Raw genomic sequence first — 21,125 nt, forward strand, 5'->3', positions numbered from 1 at the left:
CACTGCACAGAAAGCCTGACCAATGTAACTTTCTGTGAGAGGTGCATCTTAAATGTCTGCATGTTCTGCACCCTAATTTTGACAGCGATATTTAGCCGGTATACACCTGGTCTAAGCATCTATAGCAATACCTGGGTTTGTTCAGGTTTATTCACCTTGGAGCTCTGGTAAGTCACTAATTGGAAATTAAGATGTATAGTAGCTGTAATTTATTGTATTTAATTACACACTTAGCCATAGTGAACAATGCTTAAAATTTGCAGTTGATTTAGAGGTGCCTGGATAGCTTAGTCCATTAAGTGTCCAACTCTTGGCTTTGGCTCAGGTCATGACCTCAGGGTCCCAGGATCAAGTACCACATGGAGCCTTGCATGGAGCCCCAAGATGGGGCTCCATGCTCAGTGCAGAGTCTGCTTGAGATTCTCTGCCCTCTCCTTTGCCCTTCCCCCCATTCACACTCTCTCACTCTCACTCTCTCAAATAATAAATAAATAAATAAATAAATAAATAAATAAATAAATAAATAAATTCTTTTTAAAAAATTTATAGTTGATTTAGATTATTTGACTATAATTTTTCCTAAGGAATTGGCTTGTTACTTTTCTCCTCTGAGATACCAAAATTGTTGAGTACAAAGTCATGCCTTATTCTTCTGTTCTTGTAAGAACAGAGCCTCCGAATGTTTGGCACAAAGCAAGTGAACAATACATTGTTAGACTGATGGCAGCTAAGGAGACTTACTTCTTAGAATACACCCTGAAAACGTCTGCTGACAGGCTTCTTCCCATTTAGGGTGACCCGGCACCTCTTTTCCCTTCACTGGGCTCTTCTGCCTCCTGTATTTGTGTTTTAGATACTGCCCCTTAACCTATCATATTTCCCTGAAATAATAACATCCTGAATATACACACCAAAATTAGATCCCCATTTAGAAAACATGGATGTCAAAACATGACCTGTGTTAGTCATCCATTTCATACCTACCATTGTGCACAGTATCCATTCTAAGACAGAAAATTGTCCCTTACCCAAAAATTATAGAGACGCAGGACTCTGTCTCCATCCTGCGGAGCAGTATACTAGGAAGCAGTGTGGGATGATAGTTCCGAACACCACATCCTTAGGGTGGAGCTGAGGGAGAGTGGAGAGAGGAGTGGTAGAAATCAAGGAGGCAACTCTTTGGTAACAAGTCTCAAGTCAGGATGAGCTTGCAGTGTAAACTTACTAAGAGCCTTCTAAAGGGGATACAAGAGTGAGGTAGAGTTTAAAAGTGCTCAAAGATTGAAGATCTGGAAAGCAGGTAGGAGGTTATTTCCGTTGTATAATAGCAAAGTGGGAAAGGCCAAAACTATGGAATTTAACAGAGAGAAGACACAGAAATATTCCATTAAATTTTTTTCACAGCTTTATTGAGATTAAACTGACATATAAACTTCACATATTGAAAGTGTACAATTTGGTAAGTTTTTACTGATATATATACCTGTGGGACCATTGCCATCATCAAGATAACATATCCACCACTCCCAAAAGTTTCCTTGAGCTTTTATTTTTTTTAAATATTTTTATTTATTAATGAGAGACACACACAGAGAGAGAGAGAGAGAGAGAGAGGCAGAGACACATAGGCAGAGGGAGAAGCAGGCTCCATGCAGGGAGCCTGACATGGGACTTGATCCTGGGTCTCCAGGATCACACCCTGGGCCAAAGGCAGCGCTAAACCACTGAGCGAGCCACCCAGGCTGCCCTCCTTTGTGCTTTTAGAATCACTCCTTTCCATCTCTCCCCAGACCTCCAGGGAAACACTGATCCACTTTCTCTCATAATAATCCATTTTAAATTAGTTTTTCTATATAGTATGAAGGACAGAAATTAGTCGGTAGGTTGGTTGGTCTGTTGGCCAGTTGGTTGGACTTTGCACATGTCTATCCAACACTGTTTATTGAAAAGATTATTTTTCCCCATGAATTACCTCAACGGTTTTGTGGGACAGCCCAGGTGGCTCAGTGGTTTAGCGCCGCCTTCAGCCCAAGGCGTGATCCTGGAAACCAAGTATGGAGTCCCACATCAGGCTCCCTGCATGGAGCCTGCTTCTCCCTCTGCCTGTGTCTCTGCCTCTCTCTCTCTCTGTCTCTCATGAATAAATAAATAAAATCTTTAAAAAAAACATTTTTGCTGAGTATTAATTAGTCATATATATGTGGGTTTATTTCTGAATTCTCTATTCTATTCCATTGATCTATCTTTAAGCCAGGAATACTGTCTGAAATAACTCTAGAATTGTCATAAAATCTGATAGTGTAAAGTCCTCCAACTTTGTTCTTCTTTTCAAAGTATTATGATTATACTAAGTACTTTGTATTTCCATATAAATTTTGAAATCAGATTCTCAATTTACACAAATAAGCCTACTGGATATTTAATTGAGATTGTTTTGAACACATATGTCAGTTTGGGAATAAATAAACATAATGAGTATCAACTTTCTCAATCCATGGGCACAATGTATTTCTTCCCCACTCAGAAATCTATTATAGCTTTCAGTGTACAGACTTTACATATTTTTTGTCAAATTGATCCTTTAATGTTTTAGAAATGGTATTTTTATTTCAGTGTCTGATTGTGCATTGCTGGTACATAGAAATAAAATTGATTTTGGGTATTGACCTTTTATCAGGCAATCATGCTAAACATACTTAATAGTTTAAAATTAATTTATATAGATTCCATAGGATTTTCTACATAATCATGTCATCTGCAAATAAAGTCTTATCTCTTCCTCTCCAATTTGAATAACTTTTATTTTTGTTGCCTAATTGAATGGCTAGAAACTCCAAATCAGTGTTGAATAGAAGTGATAAGATGGACTTTCAGTCTTTCCTCCATTAAGTATGATATTAGCTGTAGATTGTTCATAGATGGACTTTGTCAGATTGAAGAGTTTCCTTTTATTGAAATAGGAATGCTGAAAATTTTTTTCAGGAATAGATATGGGATGTTATCTAATGCTTTCTCTTCACTCACTAAGAAGATCATGTGGTCTTTTATTATGGTGAATTATAGAGATTGATTTTCAAACATCAAATAAACCTTACATTTCAAGGATAAACCCCATTTGATTGTGAGAACTATCTCTTTACTGTATTATTGAATTTGACTTGCTAAATTTTGTTAAGAATTTTTGTATCTATGTTCATGAGAGATACTGGTCTGTAGTTTTCTTTTCTTATAATGTCTTTGGTTTTGCCATAAAGGTCATGATGGCTTCATAGAATAAGCTGGGAAGTGTTCCTCCTTTTTCAGTTTCCTGGAAGAGAATTGCTATCATATATTTACTAGTTGTTTGGGAGAATTTTCCAGTAAAGCCATCTGGACCTGGAGTTTTCTTTGTGGGAAAGTTTTTAATTGTAAGTTAAATTTATTTAATAGGGCTATTGAATTTATTATGTAGTTCTTCTGATTCAACCCTAGTAGTTTGTGTCTTTAAAACAACATTTTGCATTTCATCTAAGTTGTCGTATCATTGGCATTGAGTCATCCATACTAATCCCTCATTATCAGGTCCTTTGTAGGACCTGAAGTGATGTCCTCTCTCTCTCATACTTAATATTAGTAATTTGTATTCTTTCTTTTTTCTCCTGATCAATCTAGATAGAGGCTTTCCATTTTTATTAATCTTCACAAAAAACAAGCTGTGGATTTCATTTATTTTTTAATTTTATTCATTTCTGTGCTTATGTGTATTAATTCCTTTCTTCTGTTTAGTTTGAATTTAATTTGCTGTTTTTCCAGTCTTGTAAGGTGAAAGAGGTCATTGCTTTTGAGACATTTCTTCTTTTCTAATGCAGGTATTAGTGTTGTAAATTTTCCTCTAAATACTCATTTACTTCTGTAACTTTTGAGATGCTCTGTTTTCATTTTGACTCAGTTCAAAATAGCTTTCTAGTTTCACTCTTAATTTATTATTTGACCCATAGACTATTTAGAAGGATGTTAGTTTCCAATTATTAGGGAATTTTCAGACATTTTTGTATTATTAGTCTTTAATTCCATTTTGTTCGAAGAACATACCTTCTATGCTGGATTGAATCCTTTTAAATTTGTTGAGAGTAATTTTATGTCCCATAAGCTTAGTAATGTTCTGGATACACTTGAAAAGAATGTTTATTCTTTTATGGTTGGGTGGATTGTTCTACAAACGCCAGTTAGGGCAAGTGGCTTGATATTAAGTCTTCTATATCCTGACTATTGTCTGTCTATTTGGTCTGTCTACTGTGAGAGGGAGTACTTAAATTTTTCTAGAACTGTTAATTTATCTATTTCTTTTTGAGTTCTATCAGTTTTTGCTTCATGTATTTTAAAGCTCTGCTATTAACTGTATAAAGGTTTAAAACTGTTGTGTGCTCTTAATGAATTGACCACTTTTTAACAGTTTTATTGAGATGTAATTAATATATTACAAAATTCACACTATTATATTGTACAATAAAACGGTTTTTAGTAGGTTTTAGATGGTTTTGTTACCATTCCTACTGTCTAATTTCAGAGTATTTTTATCACCTCAACAATAGATCACATACGCATTAGCAATAACTCCCTACTTTCTGTCTCTATTGATTAGCCTATTTTGAACATTTTCCTATAAATGGATCATACAGAATGTGGTCTTTTTTTTCACTTAGCATAATGCTTTCCTGTTATCCATGCAATAGAATCTATCCAAACTTAATTTTTTTATACTGACAAATAATATTTCATGGATATATACTACATTTGTTTATCCATCCATCAGCTAATGAATATTTAAATTGTTCACACTTTTTGGCCTATTATTAATAATTCTGTTATAAATGTTCATGTACAAGTTTTTGTGTGAATATGTATTTTCATTTATCTTGAGAATATATTTAGAAGTAAAATTGCCAGTTAACATTTAAAGGAACTTTCAGTTGTTTTCCAGAGTATTTGCACCATTTTACAACCACCAGCAACATATGAAAATTCCACTTTTTTCATTTATTTTTTTATTTTTTATTTTTTTTAAAGATTTTATTTATTTATTCATGAGAGACACAGGGAGAGAGGCAGAGACATAGGCAGAGGGAGAAGCAGACTGAACTGAGCCGAAGGCAGACCCTCGACCACTGAGCCACCCAGGTGCCTCTGAAGATTTCTCATCAACACTTGTTATTGCTTTTCTTAAAAATTTTGGCCATCCTAGTAAGGTGAAGAGGTATCACATTGTGGTTTTGACTTGCATTTCCCTGATTACTAATAATGTTGAACATCTTTTCATGTGCACATTGACTATTTGTATATCTTTTCGGACAATATGTCTGTTCAAAACCTTTTTAATTTGATTATTAGTCTTATTGCTGAGATATAAGAGTTCTTTATTATGGATACAATTTCCTTAACAGATATATGATTTCATAATATTTATACTTCTGATGAAATCCAATTTAAATAATTTTTGTTGCTTGTACTTCTGGTGTCAGATTTAAGTAACCATTGCTTAATCCAAGGTCACAAATATTTATCTTTAGGATATCCTTTAGGATAAAGGATAGCTCTTCCATTTAGATCAATTGTCCTTTTTGAGTTAATTTTTGTTTATAGTATGGAGAGGGGTTCCAATTTATTGTTGTGCATGTGGATATCCAGTTTTCCTAGCACCAATTCTTGAAAGATTGCTTCTCTCTAGTCACTAGTCTTGGCAATATGTCTGTCTTTATGCCACAACCATACTGTCTTGATTACTGTAGCTTTATAATAAGTTTAAAACTTGGGAACTATAAGTCCTCTAACATTCTTTTTCTTCTGTAAAATTGCTTAGTTATTCTAGGACCTTTGAATTTCCATATAAATTTTAGGATCGTCATGCTAATTTCTGCAAAAAATAAAGCTGACATTTTGATAGGCATTGCATTCAATATGTAAACATATAGGACCAATTAGAAAAATATTACCATCTTAACAAAATTATGTCCTCTGATGCATGAACATGGGCTTTCTTTCCATTTGCCTAGATTTTCTTTAGTTTCAATAATATTTTGTACTTTTCAGTGTACAACTCTTGCACTTCTTTTGTTGAATTTATTTCCTAAGTACTTTAATACCATGATAAATGAAATGGTTTTATTTTTTTATTTATTTTTTTATAATTTTTTAAAATTTTTATTTATTTATGATAGTCACAGAGAGAGAGAGAGAGAGAGGCAGAGACATAGGCAGAGGGAGAAGCAGGCTCCATGCACCGGGAGCCCGATGTGGGATTCGATCCTGGGTCTCCAGAATCGCGCCCTGGGCCAAAGGCAGGCGCCAAACCGCTGCGCCACCCAGGGATCCTGAAATGGTTTTATAACTTCATTTTCAAGTTGTTCATTGCTAGTGAATAGAAATAAAACATATTTTTATTACTGATTTTGTACCTTGCAAGTTTGCTAAACTCTACTTTTAGTATTTCTTTTTATTTAAGATTATCTATATGCAATATTATGTCACCTGCACATAGAGATAGTTTTACTTCTTTCCAATGTGGGTGACTTGTATCCCCTTTTCTACACTGGTTTCCATGGCTAGAATTTCCAATGCGTTGTTAGTCACCAGCAAAGTGTCTCCAGCAAAACTCCTTATCTTTTTTCTGACCTGAGAGGAAAACATTCAGTATTTCATCAGTAAGTATGTTAACTGTAGTTTTTTTCTAGATGCCCTTTATCAGGTTGAGGAAATTTTCTTTTATTCCTAGTTTAATAAATGTTTTATAATGAAAGGAAGTTGGATTTTGTTTCTGTATCTTTTTGGGATGTTCATGTGGTTTTATACTTTATTCTATTAATATTTTGTATTACATTGATTGATTTTCAGATGTTAAATTAATCTTGCAGTCTTGGGCTCAATCCCACTTGGTCATCGCGATAATTGTTTTTATATACTGTTGGATCTGGTCTGCTAGTGTTTTGTTGAGCACTATAGCCATAAGGGATATTGACATATACTTTTACTTACTCTTAAAGTCTTTGTCTGGTTTTTCTATCAGGAAATACTGCCCTCTTATATTTGGGGGAAAGTTATGAAAGATTCATGGTAAATAAATCTTTTTTAAAGGTTTGGCAGAATTCACCAGTGAAATCATCTGGGCCTGGATTCTCTTTGTGGAAAGTTTTAAAGAATTCATTCAATCTTTCATTGTTGTAGGCCTACTAAGACTTTCTGGTTTTTCTTGAGTCAGTTTCTGTGGTTATGTATTTCTTTAAATCTCTATATATATTTTTTCATCTAGGTTATCTACATTGTTCACAAACAGTTATTCATAGCATTTTCTTATATTTGTTTTTATTTCTGTAAGGTTAGCAGTGATGACTCTTTTTTCTGGTGTTAGTAATTTAAGTCTTTCTTTTTTCGTGGCAAGTCTAGTCTAGTAATTTAAGTCTTTCTTTTTTTGTGGCAAGATTTGTCCATTTTGTTGATCTTTTCAAAGAACTAACTTTTCTTTTTATTGTTTTTTGTTGTTCTTCTATTCTGTACTTTACTTTTTAATTTTTTTAGGAATTTGCAAGGGGTTTTTTTCCCCTTTTTTCCTTCTTTTTTTAAATTTAAATTCAGTTAGCCAGCATATAGTACATCATTAGTTTCAAATGTAGTGTTCAATAATTTATCAGTTGTGTATAACACCCAATGCTTTTTCTAATCTACCTTTTTATTACCTACCTTTTTATTTGGTTTGGATTCTTTTTTTTTTTTTTTTAGGGAAAGAGGCTAAGTTATTTATTTGAGATCATTTGGTTTTTAATGAATACATTTATAGCTATAAATTACCTTCTGAGCACTGCTTTAGCCTCATATGTTTTGTTATATTTTATTTTCATTCATCTTAAAGTATTTTCTAATTTTCCATGTGAACTTTCTTTAACCCATTTGTTATCTAGTAATGTGTTGACTTCTACATTTGCAAGTTTCCCAAATTGTTTCCTTGTTATTGATTTCTAATTTAATTTCATATGTCCAGAGAACATATTTTATATGATTTCAATACTTTTAAATTTATTGACACTTGCTTTATGTCCTGACATATGGTTTGTTCTGGCAAATATTCCATGTACATTTGAGGAAAATCTATATTCTTCTGTAGTTGCATAGAACAATCTATAGATCCAGTTGGATTGTATTGTTGTTCAAGTCTTCTATCTTCTGATTGATCTTCTCCCTAATTATTCTACTATTGAAAGTGGAATATTAAAGTCTCCAACTTTTTTGTGGAATTATATACTTTTCCTTTGAATTCTTTTAGATTTTGCTTCCGGCATTTTGTGGCTCTATTGATAGGTATATATATTTATAATTATTATGTCTTCATGATTATTGACCTTTTTATCATTATTAAATGTCTTTCTTTGTCTCTAGTAACTATTTTGGTCATAAAGTCTATTTTGCTGATGTTAAGTTAGCTACTCCAGCTCTATTTTGGTCATGGTTTGCATGGTACATCTTTATCCATTCTTTTATTTCCCACATTTTTATGGCTTTGACTCTAACATGTGTTTCTTATAATATCTACATAGTTGGATATGTGTTTTTATTCACTCTGCCAATTTTTGCCTTTTGATTGGAATGTGTAGTCCATTTACATTTAATTTGATAACTGATCAGGTAGTTTTAAGTCTTTCATTTATTGTTTTCTGCATGTCTTATGGGGTTTTGTAGTTCTTCAGTTCCTCCATTACTGCCTTCTTTCGTGTCAACTGTATATTTTCTAGTGTACCATTTTAATTCCCTTATTTTCTTTATTATATTTTTGAGTTATTAGGAGTTTCCTAGAAGATTAAAGTTAGCATTTTAATTAAAAGTAATCTATTTCAGATTAATAACAAGTTAATCTCAATGATATATAAAAATTTCACTTTAATAGATCTCTGGCACCTCCCTTCTTCTCTGTGATATTATGATCAATCAAATTAAATTTATATTAGCTCATCAATACAGTTTTTTTTTAGGAGAGAGCAGCAGGGGAGGGACACAGGGAGAGGGGGAGAGAATCTTAAGCAGGCTCCCCACCGAGTGCAGAGCCTGACACGAGACTCAGTCCCACAAATCTGAGATCATGATCTAAGCCAAAATCGAGTCAGATGCTCAATCAACTAAGACATCCAGACACCTCCATCAATACATTTTTTAACTATTGCTTTATTCAGTTACATTTTTAAATCAGTGAAGAAAATATTATAAACAAAAGTATTTATATTGTTTTTTATATTTACCTATGTAGTTACCTTTATTTGTACTCTTTATTTTTTCATATGCATTTGACTCACTGTCTGATGCTGTTTCATTTAAGACTGAAAGACTAGTTGTCCTAATAGGACAGGTCTTCTAGTGATGAATACTATCAGCTTTTTATTATCAGCAAGTGTCTTAATTTCTTCTTCATTTTTTTGAAGGATAGTTTTGCTGGGTACAAAATTCTTTGTTGACTTTGTTGACTATCTTTTTCTTTTACCACTTTGAATGTTTTCCCACTGTCTTCTAGAATGCACTATTTCTGATTAGAAATCAGCTATTAATCTTATTAAAGACTGAACATAATGAGCTGTTTTGCTCTTGCTACTTTCAAGATATCTCTCTGTCTTTATCTTTTGATAGCTTTATTCTAAAGTATCAGGTGTGGATCTAGTTGATTTTACCCTAAAATTCATTAAGTTTCGTGAATGCATTAATCAATAAGGTCTTAAAATCATCCTGGTCACTGAGCATCTTCTAACATACAGAACTTAATATATTCAGAACCAAGAGGATCACCCTCTAGGGCCTCTCAGGTAAACTACATTCTCCCTCCCCTACAACTTTGTCACCACTGTCTCCAGGTCAGCCCCTTTTTCCTTCTCTTTTTTTCTTTTTGTTCCTATTTACTTTTGCTTTTTTCTCTTTTTTCTTTCTTCTTTCTTTTCTTCTTTGGGATTATTGGCCCTTTATTTTTTACTACTTTGTTTTAAAATTTGTTTTTCACTTTAGTGGTCCTTTTGTTTTATTTTTTTCTGATCTCTGTTTTCATTTTCTGGTCTCTGACCTCGTCAGAATCATCTAAGGTGAAATTTACTTAGGTCTCGGTTGATATTCTTGACTCAGCCCACTCATACAGCCCCTTTGCACTGAGCAAAATGACTCGAATGAATAACTCACCACAAAAGAAAGAATCAGAACAGTACCCTGTGCCACAGAGTTACAGAATATGGATTACAATTCAATGTCAGAAAGCCAATTCATAAGCACAATTATAAAGCTACTGGTGGCTCTGGAAAAAAAGCATAAAGGATTCAAGAGACTTCATGACTGCAGAATTTATATCTAATCAGGCCAAAATTAAAAATCAATTAAATGAAATGCAATCCAAACTAGATGTCCTAATGATGAGGGTTAATGAGGTGGAAGAAAGAGTGAGCGACATAGAAGACAAGTTGATGGCAAGGAAGGAAGCTGAGGAAAAGAGAAAAACAATTAAAAGACAATGAGGAAAGATTAAGGGAAATAAATGATAACCTCAGAAGGAAGAATCTATGTATAATTGGGTCAGAAAGCATATTTGAACAAATCAAAGCTGAGAACTTCCCTAATTTGGAGAGGAAAACAGGCATTCAGATCCAGGAGATAGTGAGGTCCCCTCCAAAATCAATAAAACCCGTTCAACACCTTGACATTTAATAGTGAAACTTGCAAATTCCAAAGAGGAAGAGAAAATCCTTAAAGCAGCAAGATACAAGAGATACTTATATGGAGAGAAATATTAGATTAACAGCACATGTCTCCACAGAGACCTGGCAGGCCAGAAAGGGCTGGCAGGATATATTCTGGGTTCTAAATGAAAAGAGCAGGCATCCAAGAATACTTTATCCAGCAAAGCTCTCATTCAGAAGAGAAGGAGAGATAAAAAGCTTCCAAGATTGGCAGAAAATGAAAGAATATGTGACCACCAAACCAGCTCTGCAAGAAATATTTAGGGGGACTCTTAAAAAAAGAGGAAGCCCAAAGAAATAATCCACAAAAACAGGGACTGAATAGGTATTATGATGACACTAAATTCATATCTTTCAATAGTTACTCTGAATGCGAATGGGCTAAATGATCCCATCAAAAGATGCAGGGTTTTGAACTGGATAAAAAGGCAAAACCCATCTATTTGCTGTCTGCAAGAGACTCGTTTTAGACCTAAGAACAACTCCAGCCTGAAAATGAAAGGTTGGAGAACCATTTACCATTCAAATGGCCCTCAAAAGAAAGCAGGGATAGCAATCCTCATATCAGATAAATTAAAGTTTATCCCAAAGACTGTAGTAAGAGATGAAGAGGGACACTATATCATACTTAAAGGGTCTATCCAACAAGAAGACCTAACAGTCATGAATATTTATGCCCCTAATGTGGGAGCTGCCAAGTATATCAATCAATTCATAACCAAAGATATGCTTAGATAATAATACACTAATAGTAGGAGACTTCAACATGGCACTTTCTACAAATGACAGATCTTCTAAGCACAACATCACCAAAGAAACAAGGGCTTTAAATGATACACTGGACCAGATGGATTTCACAGATATTTACAGAATTTTCCATCTGAATGCAACTGAATACACATTCTTCTCAAGTGCACATGGAACTTTCTCCAGAATAGACCACATACTGGGTCACAAATCAGGTCTCAACTGATACCAAAAGATTGGAATTGTCCCCTGCATATTTTCAGACCATAATGCTTTGAAATTTGAACTCAATCACAAGAAGACATTTGGAAGAAACTCAAACACGTGGAGGTTAAAGAGCATTCTACTAATAGATGAATGGGTCAAACAGGAAATTAGAGAAGAATTAAAAAGATTCATGGAAACTAATGAAATGAAGATACAACCATTCAAAATCTTTGAGATACAACAAAAGCAGGAGGGAAATACATAATACAAGCATACCTCAAAAAATTGGAAAAAAACTCAAATACATAAGCTAACCTCATGCCTAAAGGAACTGGAGAAAGAACAGCAAATAAAACCTACACCAAAGAAGAGAGATAATAAAGATTCAAGCAGAACTCAATAAAATAGAGACCATAAGAACTGTAGAACAGATCAACAAAACCAGGAGTTGGTTCTTTGAAAGGATTAATAAGATAGATAAAACATTAGTCAACCTTATTAAAAAGAAAAAAGACTTGAATTAATAAAATCATGAATGAAAGAGTAGAGACCACAACCAATACCAAGGAAATACAAATGACTTTAAAAACGTATTATGAACAGCTATACACCAATAAATTAGGCAATCTAGAAGAAATGGATGTATTTCTGGAAAACCACAAACTACCAAAACTGGAGCAGGAAGAAATAGAAAACCTGAACAGGCCAATAACCAGGGAGGAAATTGAAGCAATCATCAAAAACCTCCCAAGACACAAAAGTCCAGGGCCAGATGGCTTTTCAGGGGAATTCTATCAAACGTTTAAAGAAGAAATAATACCTATTCTACTAAAGCTGTTACAAAGGATAGAAAGGGATGGAATACTTCCAAACTCGTTTTATGAGGCCAGCATCACCTTAAGTCCAAAACCATACAAAGACCCCACCAAAAAGGAGAATTATAGACCAATATCCCTGATGAACACAGATGCAAAAATTCTCAACAAGATACTAGCCAATAGGATCCAATAGTATATTAAGATTATTCACCATGACCAAGTGGGATTTATCCCCAGGATGCAAGGCTGGTTCAATACTCGTAAAGCAATCAGTGTGATAGATCACATCAACAAGAGAAAAAACAAGAACCATATGATCCTCTCAATAGATGCAGAGAAAGCATTTGACAAAATACAGCATCCATTCCTGATCAAAACTCTTCAGAGTATAGGGATAGAGGCAACATTCCTCAGCATCTTAAAAGCCATCTACGAAAAGACCACAGCAAATATCATTCTCAATGGGGAAACACTGGGAGCCTTTCCCCTAAGATCAAGAGCACGACTGGGATGTCCACTCTCACCACTGCTATTCAACATATTACTAGAAGTCCTAACCTCAGCAATCAGGCAACAAAAAGAAATAAAAGGCATTCAGATTGGTAAAGAAGAAGTCAAACTCTCCCTCTTTGCAGATGACATGATACTGTACATAGAAAACCTAAAAGACTCCACCCCAAGATTGCTAGAAGTCCTAAAGCAATTTGGCAGTGTGGCGGAATACAAAATCAATGCCCATAAATCAGTGGCATTTCTATACACTAACAATGAGACTGAAGAAAGAGAAATTCAATCCCATTTACAATTGCACCCAAAAGCATAAGATACCTAGGAAAAAACCTAACCAAAGAGGTAAAGGATCTATTCCCTAAAAGCTACAGAATGCTTCTGAAAGAAATGGAGGAAGACACAAAGAGATGGAAAAATATTCTATGCTCATGGATTGGAAGAATTAATATTGTGAAAATGTCAATGCTACCCAGGGCAATTTACACGTTTAATGCAATCCCTATCAAAATACCATGGATTTTCTTCAAAGAGTTGGAACAAATAATCTTAAGATTTGTATGGAATCAGAAAAGACCCCAAAAAGCCAGGGGAATATTGAAAAAGAAAGCCAGAGCTGGGGGCATCACAATGCCATATTTCAAGTTGTACTGCAAAGCTGTGGTCATCAAGACAGTGTGGTCCTGGCACAAAAACAGACACATAGATCAATGGGACAGAATAGAGAACGCAGAATTGGGCCCTCAACTCTATGATTACTAATATTCGACAATGCAGGAAAGACTATCCACTGGAAAAAGGACAGTCTCTTCAATAAATGGTGCTGGGAAAATTGGACAGCCACGTGCTGTCCAATGAAACCAGACCATTCTCTTACACCATACAAAAAGATAAGCTCAAAATGGATGAAAGATCTCAATGTGAGACAAGAATCCATCAAAATCCTAGAGGAGAACACAGGCAACACCCTTTATGAACTTGGCCACAGCAACTTCTTGCAAGATACCTCTGTGAAGGCAAGGGAAACAAAAGCAAAAATGAACTATTGGGAGTTAATCAAGCTGAAAAGCTTCTTCACAGCAAAAGAAACAGTCAACAAAACTAAAAGTCAACCTACAGAATGGGAGAAGATATTTGCAAATGACATATCAGATAAAGGGCTAGTATTGAAGAGCTATAAAGAACTTATTAAACTCAACAGCAATGAGACAAAAAATCCAATCATGAAATGGGCAAAAGACATGAACAGAAATTTTACCAAAGAAGACATAGACATGGCCAACAAGCACTTGAGAAAATGTTCCGCATACTTGCCATCAGGGAAATGCAAATCAAAACCACAATGAGATCCCACCTCACACCAGTGAGAATGGTGAAAATTAACAAGACAGAAAACAACAAATGTTGGAGAGGATGTGGAGAAAAGGGGACCCTCTTGCACTGTTGGTGGGAATGTGAACTGGTACAGCCACTCTGGAAAACTGTGGAGGTTGCTCAAAGAGTTAAAAATAGAGCTACCGTATGACCCAGCAATTGCACTGCTGGGGATTTACCCCAAAGATACAGATACAGTGAAATGCCCGGACACCTGCACCCCAGTGTTTATAGCAGCAATGTCCACAATAGCCAAACTGTGGATGGAGCCTTGGTGTCCATCGAAAGATGAATGGATAAAGAACATGTGGTCTATATACACAATGGAGTATTACTCAGCCATTAGAAATGACAAATACCCACTATTTGCCTCGACGTGGATGGAACTGGAGAGTATTATGCTGAATGAAGTAAGTCAATCAGAGAAGGACAAGCATTATATGGTTTCACTCATACAGGGAATATTAAAAATAGTGAAAAGGATTATAGGGGAAAGGAGAGAAAATGAGCAGGAAAAATCAGAGAGGGTGACAAAAAATGAGATACTCCTAACTTTGGGAAAAGAAAAGAAGTAGTGTAAGGGGAGGTGGGCAGGGGTGAGGGTGACTGGGTGACAGGCACTGAGGGGGGCACTTGATGGGATGAGCACTGGGTGTTATATGTTGGCAAATTGAACTCCAATATAAAAAATATATTAAAAAAAAAGAAGAAAATCATCCTGATATTAGACTTCTGGCCTCCAGAATTATGAGAAATAAAGTTCTATTGTTTAAGCCACCCAGTTTCCAGCATCTAGTTATAGCAACCTGAAATGAATTAGACTGCGGCTTCTACACTAGTAGAAGGGAGAGCTGGTATCATTAGTTAGGAATTACAATGCTTACTTTTAGTCAACCATGTGCTGATTCAGTCCATAAAACTATATATACAAAATAGAATTTTAAGGATTCCAACCCTTTGTAATGTGCACAGAGAAGTGGGGCTTATAGTGTCTTCTCTTTCCTGTTTAGTTTCCACTTCCACCATGCCCCCTACCAATGGCTACTCAATGGTCTTGTTCCTTTAGTTTCTATTTTCAGAGCTTACCTTATTCCATGGTTCTTGCTTATTTCCTAATCATTAGAAGATTTTTAAGAGAAATCCTTCTTTAGGCCCTCTTTACTCTTTATTACGTCTGCTACCTCCTAGCCTCTGCTATTGATTATATGTGATTTGTTAGTAAGGAAATATGGTATTGCCTTGTACCCCATTGGAAAGTGGATATATAACACTCCCCAGAAAAGGGGTGAAAAATAGTGGGATATGTATGGTAAAAGGGGTGGGGGAAGCCACTCCTGCCACACCCCTTTTACAGAGTGCCATGGAGAAGTTCTGAATATCTACAGAAAGTCCCACCCAAATCTTCAGCATAATACCAATAAGCACGTGTGTGTGTATGTTTGTGTGTGTTTATGTGTGTGAAAAATGCACAAAGTCAAGGAAAGGACTATCTGAAATGAGCAGTGAAAAAAGATCCCAAAAACTCCCAGAAATCAAGTCAAGGAAAATAAAAATATAAAGTATAATATTTGATATAATCTGTACTAAGTCTAGTTTTCTTGACTCTAGCATTCACTCTGGTTATCTTTCCTTTACCAAATGGTTTGGGAAAATTTTCTCCTAAAGAATGTAGGTTATTTTTATAAATGCCCCCACTAGAAGTGTACCCACTTCTAATCTCTGTTGAGAAGAAAATATTCAAATGCCTAGGTTTTTGTTATTGTTGTTGTTAATCTTTAGGTCTGTATATTTAAAAACAAACATTTCAGCACTGGCATTGGTATCTGGTTGGTTGGTTGGTTGATTGGTTGGTTTTTCCTCAGAGCTATCTGTTCCTTTTATGTCCTGGGAGGCCATTGCCCAGTGGGGTTGCTTTTGAAATGATAAGACATACTTTGAACTTTCCAAGGACTCACATGTTAACATATGGAATTTTTTTTGGAGGACATCTTACCACCTCCTCTTTTCTTAGAACAAACAGCTCTAAATTATCTGTTACTCTGTAAAATCTTATGAACTTCAACAAATGCAAACATATTCAATTTATGGAAAGGCTCTATTCCAATATTTTCTTTTTGCATTTTTTCTTCACAAGGAATTTTTCCCCCTGACAGCTTCTAAGATGTGAGGCACATTTAGTTCCTTGCTCAAAAAACAAACAAAACAAAATCGTATTTTATTTTTAATCTTTAGTTCAGCAGCTGACCTCTAAGACTCTGGTTAATTTATTTTTAAAAGTGCTCTTAGAACAAATGACTATAAGCATGTGAAACTTCCTAAGCCTAACTGGAGCTTTTTTTTTTTTTTTTTTCCAATTCTTAAAGTTAGGATATTTTAAATTACTCTTTTTCCTTAGTCTCCAGAATCCCATTCTCTCCCTTTTTCCTGAATATGGCTTTTAACTTTCTGATAGCAACAGGCCTCATAACAAGAATCTGCTTGGTCTTTCCATAAAACTTAGAGACTAGATTCAAGACCATCTGTTTAGCAAATTTATTGCAGCAGTCCAAATCTGAAGGAAATAAAAATATCAGTTACTCTACAGATTGCTCTAAGAAGTAACCAAGAAGAAAGTTTTAAAAAGCACTTATTGTATACCTGAAACTAATATTACACTGTGTATTAACTAACTGGAATTTAAATTAAAACTTTAAAAAAATAAAAAATAAGTAAAAAGCATTTTGTAAGTACTACTCCAAAGTCTAAAATATTTTTCCCTGAACTTGAAACAAATGTATATATCCCATCCCCATTCTACAGTAAGCTCTTAAAGTACTGGGATTTTTTTCCTGCTTATCTTTGTATTTCTGCAGCAGAGAGGTGTTAGGAAATATTCATTAGAGGCTTTTGTGTGGAATTAATGCAACAGAACTCATTTTATGAACCAGTGGATCTGCCTTTGCTAAAGAATAGAAATTTTGAAGAAGATTGGAAGTTTTTTTTATGTTTATCTGAGAAAAGAGAGATGTTTCTTCTACCTGCCTAACCATTCTCATATATAACAGAAATCCAATGAAGTATGATTTGAGAGTCACCCTGACCCATAAAACATCCTTCACAGATGTCTGAAAGCCTATTTAAAATTCACTTTCCTTCATTTTGAAAAAGAACATCTGAAAAAAAACCCTGCATTTATCATATTTAGTGGTAAGAAACTAGATGCTTTCCCACTAAGATCAAGCACAAGGCAAGAATGTCCACTCTTACTACTTATATTCAGAATTATACTGAAAGCACTGCCTGGTATAAGTCAGAAAGAAAATGAAAGGCATGCATATTGGGAAGAAAGAAATAAAACTGTTTTTGTTCAGAGATGACACAACTATCTATGTAGAAAATCCCCCCCCCAAAAAAAATCCCGAATCTAATAATTATAACAAGATTACAGGATACCAGTTTAATATACAAAAGCCAATTGCCTTCTTAAATACCTGCAATGAACAATTTGGAATTTGAAATGTAAATATTATTTACATTAGCACCCCCAAAAATGAAATGCTTGGGTATAAATCTAACAAAATATGTACAAGATCTATATGAGGAAAAGCACAAAACCAATAAAAGATATCAAAGATCTAAATAAATAGATATTCCATATTCATAGATAGAAAAACTCAGTATTATTAAAATACCAGTTCTTCCTAACTTGATATGTAGATTAAATGCCATTCCAGTCAGAATCCCAGCAGGTTATTTTGTGGATATGGACTGATTCAGAAGTTAAATGGAAAGGTGAAAGATCCAGAATAGTCAACACAGTATTGAAGAGCAAAGTCAGGGGACTGATACTACCCAATTTAAAGAGTTACTGTAAAGCTATGATAATTAAGATATTGTGGTATTATCAAAAGAATAGACACAGGGAACAATGCAACAGAATAGAGACCCCAGGGGGGTACCTAGAGTCAGTTGAGCATCCAACTCTGGGTTTTGGCTCAGGTCCAGGTAGTTAGTGATTTCATGGGTTGTGGGAGGGGCCCTGGGTTGGACTCCGTGTTCAGCAGGGAGCCGGCTTGAGGATTTGCTCCCTCTGCCCTTCCCCCCACTTGCACACATGCTCTCTCTCTCTCAAATAAATAAATCTTTAAAAAAAGAGAGAGCCCAGAAATAGACCTACACAGTTAGAGCGAACTGATCTTTGACAAAAGAGCAAAGGCAATTCAGTAGCGAAAAGATAGTTGTTTCAACAATGATGTGAGAATGACTAAACATCCACATTCAAGAACAGGAATCTAGATACAGACCTTACACCCTTCTCAAAAATTAACTCAAAATGGATCATAGCCCTAAATGCAATGCAAAAAAACTACAAAACAACTAGAAGATAACACGAGAGAAAAATCTAAGTAACTTTAGATTTATCAATGACTTCATATATATATATATATACAGCACCAAAGCACCATCCATGAAAGAGAAAATTGATAAGTACAAGTTCATTAAAATTAGGTTTCTGCTCTGCAAAGACTGTGAAGAGAATGAGAAGACGAGCTATAGACTAGGAGAAAATATTTGCAAAACACATACCTGTTAAAAAAAAAGCTAGTATCCAAAATATACAAAGAACTCTTAAAACTCAACAATAAGAAAAGAGCAAACTAATTTAGAAAAATGAGCAGAATATCTGAACATAAATTTACCAGAGAAAATATACAGATGACAACTAAGCATATAGAAAGATGCTCAGCATCATATATCATTAGGGAATTGCATATTAAAACAGTGAGATACCACTACATACCAATTAGACTAACTAAAAAGCAAAATGCTGATGATACCAAGTGCTGATAAGGATATGGAGCAACAGGAACTCTCATTTGTAACAGGAATACAAAATGCTACAGCCACTTTGGAAGACAGCTTGCAGTTTTATATAAAATGAGACACAGTAGTGCTGGAGGAGATGCACGCAGCTAACATCGTCTTCTTCCTGCGACTCTTACAGCCAGTTGTCTTGGGTACAATGGCAACTCTTAAGGAAATACTGATTGCACCAATTGCAGAAGAAGAGGCAGCGATCCCAAACAATAAGATCACTGTAGTAGGTGTTGGACAAGTTGGTATGGCATGTGCCACCAGCATTCTGGGAAAGTCTCTGGCTGATGAACTTGCCCTTGTGGATGTTTTAGAAGATAAACTCAAAGGAGAAATGATGGATCTAAAGCATAGGAGCTTATTTCTTCAGACACCTAAAATTGTGGCAGATAAAGATTACTCTGTGACTGCCAATTCTATGATTGTGGTGGTGACTGCAGGAGTCCGACAGCAGGAGGGAGAGAGCTGCCTCAATCTAGTGCAAAGGAATGTTAATGTCTTCAAATTCATTATTCCTCAGATAGTCAAGTACAGTCCTAATTGTATCATAATTGTGGTTTCCAACCCAGTGGATATTCTTACATATGTTACCTGGAAACTAAGTGGACTACCCAAGCAATGTGCGATTGGAAGTGGGTGTAATCTGGATTCTGCTAGATTTCACTATTTTATGGCTGAAAAACTTGGCATTCATCCCAGCAGCTACCATGGATGAATTTGGGGAGAACATGGCGATGCAAGTGTGGCTGTGTGGAGTGGAATGAATGTGGCACGTGTTTCTCTTCAAGAACTGAATCCAGAAATAGGAACAGACAACGAGAGTGAAAATTGGAAGGAAGTGTATAAGATGGTGGTTGAAAGTGCCTATGAAGTCATCAAGTTAAAACGATATACCAACTGGGCTATTGGAGTAAGTGTGGCTGATCTCATTGAATCCATGTTGAAAAATCTCTCCAGGATTCATTCAGTGTCAACAATGGTGAAGGGCATGTATGGTATTAAGAAGAGTCTTCCTGTGTCTTCCGTGTATCCTGAAGCTCGGGGCGTTCCAGTGTGATCAACCGGAAGCTAAAGGATGATGAGGTTGCCCAGCTCAAGAAAAGTGCAGATACCTTGTGGGATATCCAGAAGGACCTAAAAGATCTGTGACATCTGGCTTCTAGGCTGTAGAAATTTAAATTCTTTTTTTTTTTTAATTTTTACTTATTTATGATAGTCACACAGAGAGAGAGAGAGAGAGAGGCAGAGACACAGGCAGAGGGAGAAGCAGGCTCCATGCACCGGGAGCCCGACGTGGGATTCAATCGTGGGATTCCAGGATCGCGCCCTGGGCCAAAGGCAGGAGCCAAACCGCTGCGCCACCCAGGGATCCCTAGGCTGTAGAAATTTAAAACCATGATGTGATTAACTGTGAGAGTCTTTAGTTTTTCATCCATATACATGGATCACAGTTTGCTTTTATCTTCCTAAATATGTGAATCTGGGCTTACAGAATCAAAGCCCATGTTTGGTTTAATGCTTGCAATATGAGTCTTGAGCAAATAAAATTAACTATTGTAGTGTGAAATAAAATAAAATGAGACACAGTCTTACCATATAACCCAGCAATCTCACTTCTTGACATTTACCCAAAGGAGTTGAAAAGTCATGTCCATGCAAAAACTTGATGTAAAAAAAAATGTTTATAGCAGATTTATTCATAGTTCCAAACATTTTGAGGTAACCAAGGCTAATGGTGAATGGATAAACAAACTGTAGTATACTTTACAATGGAATATTATTCAGTAATAAAATAAAACCACAAAAATACATGAAGGTGTTGTATATATATTGCTAAATAAAAAAATCTGAAAAGGCTACATACCGTTTGACTCCAACTATAAGATAACCA

General features: G+C 35.3%; 1 long non-coding RNA gene and 1 pseudogene across 1 annotated transcript in view; one reads left to right on the forward strand and one right to left on the reverse strand.

Annotated features, from left to right (window-relative positions):
• Positions 1 to 21,125, reverse strand: part of LOC111095653 — a 128,695-nt gene that overhangs the window by 35,077 nt on the left and 72,493 nt on the right. The window lies entirely within an intron of this gene.
• Positions 19,164 to 20,383, forward strand: LOC100855961 (annotated as a pseudogene).

The sequence above is a fragment of the Canis lupus genome, chromosome 4 (assembly GCF_011100685.1).
Source record: "Canis lupus familiaris isolate Mischka breed German Shepherd chromosome 4, alternate assembly UU_Cfam_GSD_1.0, whole genome shotgun sequence".
NCBI lineage: Eukaryota > Metazoa > Chordata > Mammalia > Carnivora > Canidae > Canis > Canis lupus.